This window comes from Psammomys obesus, unplaced genomic scaffold (genome assembly GCF_907164565.1).
Source record: "Psammomys obesus unplaced genomic scaffold, mPsaObe1.curated_primary_1811, whole genome shotgun sequence".
Lineage (NCBI taxonomy): Eukaryota > Metazoa > Chordata > Mammalia > Rodentia > Muridae > Psammomys > Psammomys obesus.
Genome location: NW_026589137.1, coordinates 4,537,401 through 4,550,097, shown reverse-complemented (window position 1 = coordinate 4,550,097; position 12,697 = coordinate 4,537,401). Strand labels below are relative to the sequence as shown.

Here is a 12,697-nt window from a genome sequence, read left to right as displayed (position 1 = left end):
AAGAGAGGAAGAGGCATAAGAAACTCCAATAAAATAGTTTTAAAAAGTAGCGCCAACAAGTGGCGCCCCATGTTGGACACAGGCATTAGTTTTTTCAAATGCTACTTTATGTAGGGGTTCCTTAAACCTTATACCTCCCTTCCAACCCACCAACCCCAGAAAGGGGAAAAACAAGGTTGGAAAGGAAATGGGGACATAGATCTCTTTACCTCTTCAGGCTGGGTAAGGTCGTAGGATTCCTTTTGGGATAATACCAATTGCATTCGTCAAGTCCAGGTAACCAGCAAACTAGCAAACACAGCAAACCAGGAAATTAGCAAATGCAGCAAGAAGTCCTCCATCCATCTTCCCCAAGCCACCACATTTTTTTTTCCTTTGGGCTATCATACTTATAGCCCTCAAAGTCCTTAGAATTCAACTAATTCCAGCTGTCAAAGACCACAACCCTGCATTAGGCAATTAACAGCTCTGGACAAACTAAAATCCCACATTTGGGATTATAACAAAAACGTGTTTGCATGACTGAGTTTTTAATTTTTTTTTAATTTTTATTAATTACAGTTTATTCACTTTGTATCCCAGCTGTAGCTCCCTCTCCAATCCTTTCCCAATCACATCCTCCCTCCTTCTTCTTCTCCTATGCTCCTCCCCCAGTGCAATGATAAGGAAAGTCCTCCTCCCCTTCCTTCTGACCCTAGTCTATCAGGTCTCATCAGGACTGGGTTCATCGTTTCCTCTGTGAACTGGTAAGGCTGCTCCCCCCTCAGGTGGAGGTGATCAAAGAGTCAGCCACTGAGTTCATGTCAGAGACAGACCCTGTTCCTATTACTGGGAACCCTCTTGGAAACTGAGCTGCCATGGGCTACTTCGGTACAGGGGTTCCAGGTTATCTTCATGCATGGTCCTTGTTTGGAGTATCGTCTCAGAAAAGACCCCTGTGACCAGATTTTTTTATTCTGTTGCTCTCCTTGTGGAGCTCCTGTTTCCTCCAGGTCTTTCTATCTCCCCCTTCTTTCGTAAGATTCCCTGCACTCTGCCCAAAGTTTGGCTGTGAGTCTCAGCATATGTCTCAGAAGAGGGAGAAAACAGAGAACAGAAGAGGAGCCTATCACAGAGGGCTTCTGAAAGATTCTACCCAGCAGAGTATCAAAACATATGCTGAGACACATGTCTGAGTTTTTTTTTCCAATTTTTTAAATTTTTTAATATTAGTTACAGTTTATTAACTTTGTATCCCTGCTATATCCCACTCCCTCTTTCCCTCCCAATCCCACCCAACCTCCCTCATCTCCTCCCTGTCCCTTTCCAAATGCTAGGGGAGGTCCCCCCTCCCCTTTCATCTGATACTGGTTTATCAGGTATCTTCAGAACTGGCTGCAAAGTCCTCCTATGTGGCCTAGCAGGGCTGCTCCTCCCTGGGGGGGAGGGAGGTCAAAGAGCCTGCCATTGAGTTCATGTATCTGAGTTTTTAAGGAAATTAAAACTTCCATTACAAACTAGACAGCACAATATTATAATCTGAAAATATTTTTAAAAGTATTTCCCCCTGGCTGTGCTAGTGCAAGCCTTTAATTCCAGCACTTGGGAGGCAGAAGCAGGCAGATCTCTAAGTTTGAAGCCAGCCTGGTCTACAGAGAGAGAATTCCAGAACAGCCAGTGCTGCACAATGAAACCCTGTCTTAAAAAACCAAAAAAGAAGTACACCTTAAAAAGAAACCTGGGCACTTGTAATCTTGGTGCTAGAGAGAGAGAGAGAAGCAGAACTTTATAGTTCTTTGACTATGTAGTCTAGTCGAATGGAAGAGTCTTGGGAGAGTGAGAGTTCTTATCTATCTCAAAGACTAAGGTGGTCAAGGACAAAGAGGATGACCATTGACTTACACACACAGATGAGCACCCACATGTAAACATGCACTCATGTGTGCTGCACAATACATGCAAATGTTTGTAGCACTTCATTAGCCTTAGTTAAAAACATGTGGGAGCTCATCTACAAACTGGGAGTTATTTTTCCATAGTACTGCTCAGTGTGTAAAATGGATGTTCTGTTGAGTATACAGCTTTCCCTTCTGCTTGCACCTTGTGCCAGGTGATCCCATGACCTTGGTAAACAACCCAGCCAGCACAATCTTGGTGGTGGATTAACCAAAAGATGTTTATTTCCTTTTGAGTAAGTATCATATTCCTTTCTGTATGTGTCAAAACTCCTACTGAACAGTGGGTTCTGGATTGCAATACAGGATTTATTTTTGCACCTGTCTTTCATACTTATGTCCAACAATTGAACAAAAGCACACAGAAGTGTTACCAAGATGTTGCCAGATGCCAGAGAAAATTCTGACCCCACAAGTCTTCTTTGACATTTCCTAGAGAACATTTAGGGTATTTATACCATATATCCAATTAACTTTATAAACACAAATTACGTTTTAAAATGGTCTATGATTTACATCTTTCAACTAGTTGTCATAATTAAAACTGTTCTAAAAATACCAAAGAAACATGTCATCTTTTGCTCTCATAACTCTGCTCCCTGCTTAATTTAAAATAATGTTGTAACATTTATATTAAATCTCACTTTTGGTAAACTGAATTGATTTGTCCTTTCAATAACTGCCAAATGAGGGCAGTGTCATAGTGTCACACTGATCAAGGCAATGTCACACCGATAAAGAAATGGATTATTTTGCTTCAAAGGCCCTTCTGATTTGTATGAGTTAATTCTCTTGTGATTTCAAATGTACTATTTGTTTTCTGTCATCATGTCATTGTTTCATTATGGTTTTCTTTATATCTAAGCAGCCCAATTGCACCCCTCCTCCTCCTCCTGCCCTCCCGTCACCCTTTTTACCTCACTCCTTTCCACTCTCTCTCGTACCAGCTTTACTGACATATAATTCATATATCACACAGTTCATTTTTTAATGATATAATTCAGTAAATTTTAGTCAGTTTACAAACTTGCATAACCATCACAATCTATTTTAGGATCTTTTTCATCAACCCTAGAAAGAATCCCTTCCCCATAACTGTAATTTCCCTATTTTCCTCCAAATTTTCTCCTGCCTAACAATGACTAGTTTTCCTTTTTTGTACATTGAATGTAACTAGAATCACACAATACATGGTCATTGTAACTGGCTTCTTTGCATTAGCTTAATGTTGCAAGGTTCATCCACTCATTCAATGTTGTCAATGCCTGTTTTCTTAAAGTACCATTTTGAATATTTAGTAGACACATACTCAAATATTTAAACATGAGCGTTCTTAGAAGAAAAGTAAATAGTGATAGCATTTAAAATGATTATATAGTATTATTCTCTCACACACACACACACACGAGTACACACACACACACAAACACACATGCACACACGCACACATACGTGCATACCCCTAAGAACAAGAGACACCACTCCCAAATTCACCAAAATGGGATCCAAACATCTTCAAGAATTACACAAGCAAATATAACAGATGAGCCATGTGTGTTTCTTTAAGAGCCTGTTTAGTGATGTGGACCTTGAGAATCATTTTATGTGTTTTTAAATGTGCTTTACATTTTTTTTTTCTGAAGAATCAAGATATCTCTAGCAGAAGTTTCTTTTCCTAAAACCTCCAGTATTTAAAACTAAGATTCTGACGAGGATTTAAAGTTGACTATTTCACCAAAAAGAAAGGGGCTGGAGAAATAGGTTAGTGGTTAAGAGCACTGGATGCTCTTCCAGTGCACGAGGGTTCAATTCCCAGCACCCATATGACATATGCTCACAACTGTCTGCAACTCCAATTCCAGGGGTTCTGACACGCTCAAACACATACACCTACATACAGGCGAAAACACCAATGTACCTAACATAAATAAATAATTTTTTAAAAATAATACTTTATAACCTGGATATTACAAGATGATGAGTAGGGACTAGCATAACCACCTGGTTTAACATCCTTGCAAATTACAGTCCTGTTCATGCTTATTCTAAAAGCAAAGTATTATAATCCTATCATTTAGCACTTAGGAGGTTGAACAAGCAGTATCATTTTCAATTCCAGGATAATCTGGGCAACAGTCCAGATTTCAAAAATCAAACAAACAAGGCCAGTAAGGGTACCTCAGCTCCCCAAAACCTTGCAGTGTTAACCTAATGATGAGGAATTCCATACCTGGAACTCATGTTTATAGGAGAAAAACAACTTCTGGAAGTAGTCAACTAAATTCTGCAAGTAGTCATTGTAAGTATGTACTGGCATGCTCACTTGCTCTCCTGAGTAAACATACAGAAATAATTACACATGTATTTTTCTTTCTAGTAGATCTTGGGTGTGTTGTATTTGTTGGCCATAGTAGTGGGTTGATGAAGATAAGGTAATTCTCATTTTTTTATGCAAGTTTGCTTCTCAAGGCAACCCAGAACCTTGATAGAGTTAACTATGTAATAGTAATAAGAAGAAGAAGGAGGAGGAAGAGGAGGGAAGAGGAAGAAAAGAGGAGGAGGAGGAAGAAGAATTTAAATAAAACACTACTAGTCATAGTGGCACATGTCTTTGATCACAGCACTCAGGAGGCAGAGGCAGGAGGAGCTCTGTGAGTTCTAGACCAACCAGAGTTACACACTGAAATCCTGATTTTTTAAGTGTTTAAAACATAAAGAAATAAAAATAAAAGCAAAATGTGGTATGTGTGAATTAATTAGGTAAACATCATGAAGTAATTAATAATGTTATATCTAAAGTAACACAAAATTTCTGTAGACAAAAAAAACAAGATATTCTGTAACTTAGTGTTAAATGATTGCAAGACAAGTGTTGTCTTTTATGTTTCTACAGTAAGTATACCTGATATAGTCCCCACCTAACATTGGAAATCTGTAGGAAATTGGATCCTGGACTACAGCGGATATTCAAGTTCCTTACATAAACTGCATTTACACCTAACATACGTGAATGTATCAGTGCACTTTAACTCATTGGTACACTGGGCTTTTTATTCTCATTTTCAAGAAAATTCTGAAATAGCTGTAGATATGTCTCAGTAATTTCTTTCTGACAAGTGTTTGTGAAAAAACTGTCCTGCATTAGCAGACATTCAGACTTAGAGTAAGCTCTGCAGTCAGAAAAAAATGTCACTAGTGGCTATTCAAAGAATTAGCATCCATGATTCACATGTGTCCATTTTGAGTTGGAAACAAAAAAATCTTCAATAATGGGAGATTTTGAAATAAATTGAAAATTTATTTCAAATTGAAATAATTGAAATTTTTACTCCATGGTTCAAAAATATAAAAACATTTCTAAGCCTACCAAAATTGCCTCCATGACTAATATTTTAATTACATAAGTCTTTAAAATCACTCTTCATTTTTTTTATTCTTTTTTAAAAAATTTTTATTAATTACACTTTATTCATTTTGTATCCCCCCATAAGTCCCTCCCTCCTCCCCTCCTGATCCCACCCTCCCTCCCCTTTCTGCATGCATGCCACTCCCCCAAGTCCACTGATAGGGGAGGTTCTCCTCTCCTTTCTGATCTTAGTCTATCAGTTCTCATGAAAAGTGGCTTCATTTTAATAAAAATTATATATCACAACATGTTTAAATAGAAATGTAGAATCAGGAGTCAGTGCAAGGATCTAACACATTATGCACAGAATACAATTTTCATATAAAACATAATTTTTTAAAAAATAATGAGTTCTTTCTTGAAATTAAATTGTGAAGTAGGTACAATTAGTTAACACTATTGGGGCTGGGGTTTAGAGGTAGAGCACCTGTCCAACAATACTCAAAGCCTCAGGTTCAGTGGCTAATAAAGTTAGATATCACACACACACACACACACACACACACACACACACACACACACACACTTTAAAACCGATAAAGTAAAACAGTTTGATAAATAATTTAGTAATTAGCTGATTAAGGTACTTTTAAGATTCTGTTATATGAAGTTGGAGTCATCAAATCACATTATGATAAAGTATAAAAAGAAAAATATTTTATTATTTTATTACTAGTTTTTAAATTATTAATATTTATTAATTTATTGTACTAGGGAGGTGATGGCACATACTTTTTTCTTTTTTAATTTTAATATTTTTAATGTTAATTATAGTGTATTTACTTTATATTCCAGCTGTAGTCCCCTCCCTCATTCCCTCCCAATCCCACCCTCCCTCCTTCATCTCCTCCCATGCCCTGCTCAAAGTCCACTGATAGGGGAGGTCCTCCTCCCTTTCCATCTGACCATAGCCTAATAGGTCTCATCAGAACTTGCTGCATTGTCTTCCTCTGTGGCCTGGTAAGGCTGCTTCCCCTTCAGGGGGAGGTGATCAAAGAGCCAGCCACTGAGTTCATGTCAGAGAACTTACTAGGGCACTCGCTTGGATACTGAGCTGCCATGGACTACATCTGAGCAGGGGTTCTACGTTATCTCCATGAATGATCCTTGGTTGGAGTATCAGTCTCAGAGAAGACCCCTGTGCCCAGAATTTTTGGTTCTGTTGCTCTCCTTGTGGAGCTCCTGTCCCCTCCAAAATATGGTCAAGTACACAACAAAGACATTTGCTCAACCATGTTTGCAGCAACTTTATTTATAATAGCAGAACCTGGAAACAACCCAGATCTCCCTCAACTGAGGAAAGGATACAGAATTTGTGGTATATTTGTGGTACAATTTGTGGAATATTACTCAGCAATTAAAAACAAGGAAATCATGAAATTTGCAGGCAAATGGTGGGATCTAGAAAAGATCATCCTGAATGAGGTATCCCAGAAGCAGAAAGACACACACAGTATATACTCACTTATAAGTGGATATTAGACATATAATATGGGATAAAAATACTAAAATCTGTATACCTAAAGAAGCTAAGCACGAAGGTGGTCCCTGGGTAAGATGATCAATCCTCACGCAGAAAGACAAACAGGATGGACACTGGAAGAGTGAGAAAACAGGAAACAGGACAGGAGCCTACCACAGAGGGACTCTGAAAGACTTTACCCAGCAGTGTATCAAAGCAGATGCTGAGAGTCATAACCAAACTTTAGGCAGAGTACAGGGAACCTTATGAAAGAAGAAGGAGATAATAAGTCATACACTTTTAATCCCAGCATTCACAAGGCAGGGTCAGGTGGATCTTAGTGAGTTCAAGGTCCCGCCTGATCTACAGAGTTAATTCCGGCACAGCCAGGGTTACACAGAGAAAACCTGCCTTGACACTCCCCCAAAAAGTAAAGAAAATTATTGAGTATGAGTATGTGATGAGCTCAGTTGTGTGCCTTACAACACATCTATGTAAATTATTGAAATCTCTCCTTCTACCACCTGGATATTAGGGATCTAACTCAGATTGTCAAACTTGGGAGTGAAGACCTGTCAAACCATGATCTTCCCATACACTTTTAATTAATTATTTTTACATCTTATTTTATTTTGGTTTTTCAAGAAAGCTTTCTTTGGAACTAAAGGTGAGCGCCACTGTACCTGATTAATTATTTTTAATAACAAAATAAAATATAGTAAGATAAAATAAAAACTAAAAACACATCAGAATAGGACAAAACAAACAAAAGGACATGGACCCTAGGAAAATGTCTGAGAAACCTTGGACTCCTAACGTTTGGACTAGACTGAAAAAGTGTTGGAAAAGGCAATATGAAAATGGAAATACACAAGTAGAAAGGTTGAGAGAAAGGTAGAGACCTTACTATTGTTTTACAAGAATAGACCCATAATATATCCATTAGTTCAATAAACTAAGTACCAGAGTGCTTTGTAAGGTGCTGTTAAGATGAATTGGAACCTACAACCTGCTTCTAAGCACCTGAGGGGACACCAAAGATCATCTGGTCAGGCTGAATTACATAGATAAGAAAACCACCAATTTTAGCTTACCTTTATAAACCATCCTCTGTGTTTTAAATTCATAGAGTGAAAAGCATAAAGAAAAACAGTCTGAATTCCCTCTGTGCTTCAGTGAGGCTCCTTAGATCCAAATGCTAAACTTTGAAAATAGTTTTAAAGTTAAAAGTAGCTTGGTCATATCTTTAGCTCTCTTCATGCTACTCATTACAAAGGAGTTCTACCAGGATTATACTGTTGGCCTTCTCAAACAGGAATCTCAAACATCCAAAAGTGTGCTTCTGTGCATAAGGCAAGCATTATCTGTTGGAAAGTTACTGAAGTAATGAGGTATTACCCTTTTTAAAATATACACTGCTAAACTCCCATTAAAGTGTGACATTTGACTGAGTGGTTTCGGGGGAGGAGGCTAGTTTGTTTTGGTGCAGGGGATTGAACCCAGTGTATTGTTCATTGTGGGCAACCATTCTACCACTGAGCCACCCCCCACCCCCATCCCATTTGACTGAACTCTGAGATTTTTCCCGGTGATGGAAAATATTAGTAGAAACTTTTTTGTCAGTGAAGACAGGTAGATTGGCAAACATGAAGACAGGAGTTAGAGATCTTTTCTCAAAAAATGAAAAAAAGAAAAAGCATAGATGGGAAGATGGCTCATTGGATAAAATTGCTGGCATAAGCAGCAAATATCTAAAAGTTCTGGTGGCAACCTCTAATCTCAGTACTCAGAAAGCAGAAACAGGAAAAGCTGCCTAACTAGGCTATTCTGGTTTAGCCAGAGATTTGCCTCAATAAAGTGAACATAATGGAGGAAGACATCTGAGGCCAATTTTAGGCCTTTATATTCATTAAAGGCTTGCTTGATCCACTTCTCCCAGCTTAGCTTGGTGTTCTTCTGGCACTGAACCAGTTTTAATTTTTTACCAAAATTCCCAAGCACATTCTTCCTGAACAACAACAAAAAGTGTTTAAGAATGGAATGGTGATGAACAGGAAGTACTCAAAGTTTTTTCTACTGTACCCCTACAAACCAATCTAGACAAGATTCAGGGGACACTTTTTAATTCACTTTACAGCCTGATCAACCCCCCCCTTCTCCTCCCAGTCCCATTCTTATGCCTTCTCCCCCATGTTCCCATCCCCTTATTCTCAAAGAAGGGGAGGCCCCCATGGGTACCAAACCACCCTGGTACATCAAGTCACAGCTCAGGGAGACACTTTAAATTGGCCCCCTGGGCTCATTTTGGAGCTATTATGATCCAGTGGATTGGAATACAGATATAAGGGGGGAAAGTGTAGACAGTGACAAGGAGGCAGAACTGTGAGCAAAGGAGAAGATAAAATGAAACTGCACATGTCTTGGAATTTTCTCAAGGGAAAGGCACCTAGGAGACCTAGTCACTATTCCAGTGCAACCAAGTGGTTTCTACCACCTCTTTTTCTTTCACCTACCTCTTATGCCTCTCCTCAAGGACAAAGCTACCAGACCGGTGATTTAAGCCAACAATTCATTTGGGTGGAGCCAAATACACTGGGCCTTTCCTTGACTATGATGAAATGGGTGTGTTGGTGCTAGGCAGTTATTCCAGTACTAAATTGTTGAGCTAGGAGATCACTAATTTGGCTTTCAAAACAAAGCAACAAAAACAAAAGGACAGTAGTACCAGGTTTCCCATTGGAGTTTTTTGGCACCAGGTCTAAACAGAGCAAAAAGCAGTACTATACTTTCCTAAGGAAGAGGAAAACTGCACCTTCGCCCCCCTACCTGATTTAAATAGACAACTTTCAAACACTTTTCCAAAATTCCCAACTTTACAGTTGTTTCAGTAATGTTTTTGAAAAATGTATTTCTAGCCAGGTGTTTTAGACTTCAAAGTTCTTACACCAGATAGGAAGTGGAAAATCAGGCTTGCAAACTCAGAGTCCCAGTTCCCATCCCTCCTGAGTACCCAGCCCTGTGCCTACTCTCCAGGCTCCTCACCCAGTTGATGTGACAGGCCAGTGGCCCAATCCCCTTCCTGGTTCCCAGGCAGCTGGTGAACTCCTCTAGAGCCAATGGCTGCCGGCGCAGGGCGGAGGGGGCTGGCAGGAGGGGAGGGAGCGCTGGCTTTAGAACCACAGCTGCAGAGATTCCTAGTGGCAGAAGTTGTCTGAGTGGTTGGTGGGAAGCTGTGGGGCCAGCTCTGCGACTCCGCGACTTTACGTAAGTGCTTTGGAGCTAGCTCCGCGGGCGCAAAGGGACTGGTTTCCTGGGCGTGGGCGAGAGTGAGTCTTGGCGAGAGCATCTCCAGGCACCTTAACGGGCACGTGCCTTATACCAGGGGTTGGGGTTGAGCCAAAGGAGGGGAGTCGAAGAAAATTTTATCTGGGCTCTGAGGCTCCAGGGGGATCTTTGGCTACCAGGGAGGGTGGAAGCTCAATCACTACCCGCTGCCATTACTTTTTCTGCTCTTCACTGTGCCTGCTCTAGTTGCGCCTAACTTGTTGCCCACCGCCGGGGGACGGGGGTCTTCACCCTCACCCAGATTCCCTAAGGCTGCGACCGCTCCTGAAGTGGAAACCCTGTGCCTAGCTTCCCTCTGGTGTCCTATTCCAGCTACTGCCATTCCCTAATCCATCCATCCCTCCCTCCCTCCTCCTCAGCCTCTGGGAAATCCTGGAGCCACCTAGGGCGCATCCGGCTAGTTCCAGTTTGCCGGCTCTGGGTGACCCAGTGGGTTCCTGAGGACCCCGAGGCTCTGAAAGGGGCGGGACGTGGAGCGGGTGAGGTGGCCCTGGAAAGGAGCCTGGCCTAGGCCGTCCACCTTCCGCCTGCTCTCCTCCCTAGCCCTTATCCCGGCGTCGGGACCGCGCCGCGTCTCCCTATGAGTAAGCAGTTTTTGTTTTGTTTTGTTTTGTTTTTCTTTTTTTCTTTCTGTGGCAGAACCTCTCCAGAATAGCCCAGAGGTACCTTTCGGTTCTGTCTCCGAGCCGAGTCCTGGCGGTCCGTTTGTATCCCAATTGCTCTGGCTGTGCAAGTACAGCTTGAGAGCCTTATGGCACCCTGGACCGCTCTGGATCCCTGGGAAGCTGAGCAAAGAGGATCCCTGGGAGGCTGAGCAAAGAGGGTGGCTGGAACCGCATTTCCTGGCACAGCTGCACTTGCCCGTGTTTTACTTTTTTCCACCAGCCTTACTTTAGCGACCTAATGAGAGGCCTGGGGAAGCTGACTACTCCCGTCCTGGCGGGTAGCCAGTCCCAAAGTTGCTGCTTGCCTCTCCACTAGGTCAAGCACTGGCAATTTGAACCTCCGCCAGTCTCCAGGCCCTTGCTTGCTCCAGCTTAGCTGATACATTACATCTTGAGACTTGCTTTTCACTTGAGCTGTATAACTACACCAATGGTGCAGGTCTAGCTGGGATTTGAATTTGGAAGCCAGCAATATAGGACCAAACAAGAGGGATACTGGCATTGCCCTTCCTGTTAGAGGTAATGTACAGAGTGAAGAAGCTGAAGAAGATGTAGGTGAAGTTGAAACCTGCTAAGCAGTCAGCCAGAATTTACTCTGTTTCAACATCACAATGTATTTCGGAGCCTAAAACTGATCCCTGAGATGCAGTTTCCTGTGAATTGCAACTTAAAGGCTGAGATCCCACACATGCCAATCGGCAACAAGACACGGGTAATGGTCACATGACCTGTTTTGACTTTAAAACTGGAATGCAATGGCTGGGGCCCATATTCCCAAAAGTATCAAGACAAAAAGGAGCAGGGAGCAAAGTGTGTCAGTTAGCTCCACTGAGGGGATTTCTTGGGTTTGCATGAGAGGAACAGAAAAGGATTTGTTGTTATGATTTTAAACAGATAAAATGAAACAGAATAATAAAAGTAAAAAGCTGTTTAAAAGCAACAGCTTTAAATGTATTAGTGCTATGACATATCTCTCTCCCTAAAACTCCATATGCTTTTTCTAAATTTAAAAATATCTTTTCAAAATAATCTTCTAAACTAACCTTCAACTCATGTCCCATTTCATCTCCAAATGCTAGTTTTGAAGCCATACCCCAAAAGATAGTGTTAAAAAAGATACGACTTTCCCTACTCTTTCATCTGGCCTATACTGTTCTCTAATTGGGCATCTACTTAAAGGTGGTGAGCAATGCCTTGATTAAAATTCACTTGTGGTTTGGAATTAATTGGCTCAGAAATCACACCCAAAACTAGTTGACATAAAATATCCAAAGTTGGTTGGATTTTATACTCCATAGTGGTTTGTTTAAACGACTATGAAAGGACTTTCCCATATTATCCTATATTGGAGTTGCTTCTGGGAAAAATTGAAAGTTTCACTATACAGATTATATATTATAAAGTATAGAAGCAATGTAAAACAGCCAGGGGTATTGGTGACAATTGACTTAATCCCAACACTTGGGAGGCTGAGACAGGGGGATCAGGAGTCCAAAGCCAAGAAGGACTACATCTTAAACAATGAGCAAATGAGTTAAGGAAACAAATAAATGGAAGAATAGAAACATGTAGAAGTGTCTCCAAGTCCGGAACTTAAAAGGCTCCACTTGCGAAAACAGGCTCCATTTACACTGATTATTTCTTTAAAACAATTACTGAAGAAGCAGAGAAAGTGAACTGAGGGTTAGGAGTGGAGGAGGCTCATGTGAAAATTCACTTGCTGTCAGTCCCAACTACCTGAGTCCAACCCCCCTGGACTATTTATTGGGTAGAAGAGAACTAGCACCTGTGATTTGTCTTCTAGCCTTTATATGCCATTCCTGAGCACTTCTGTACGTACACACACACACACACACACACACACACACACACACACACACACACA

At 40.9% G+C, this 12,697-nt stretch overlaps 1 non-coding gene across 1 annotated transcript; it reads right to left on the bottom strand.

The window, feature by feature from the left end:
- Positions 1–2,178: 2,178 nt before the first annotated feature.
- On the bottom strand, positions 2,179–2,306 carry LOC129674922 (small nucleolar RNA SNORA40). Its single transcript, XR_008719860.1, has one exon. It is a non-coding gene; the product is annotated as a small nucleolar RNA SNORA40 (small nucleolar RNA).
- Between the last annotated feature and the right edge of the window lie 10,391 nt (positions 2,307–12,697).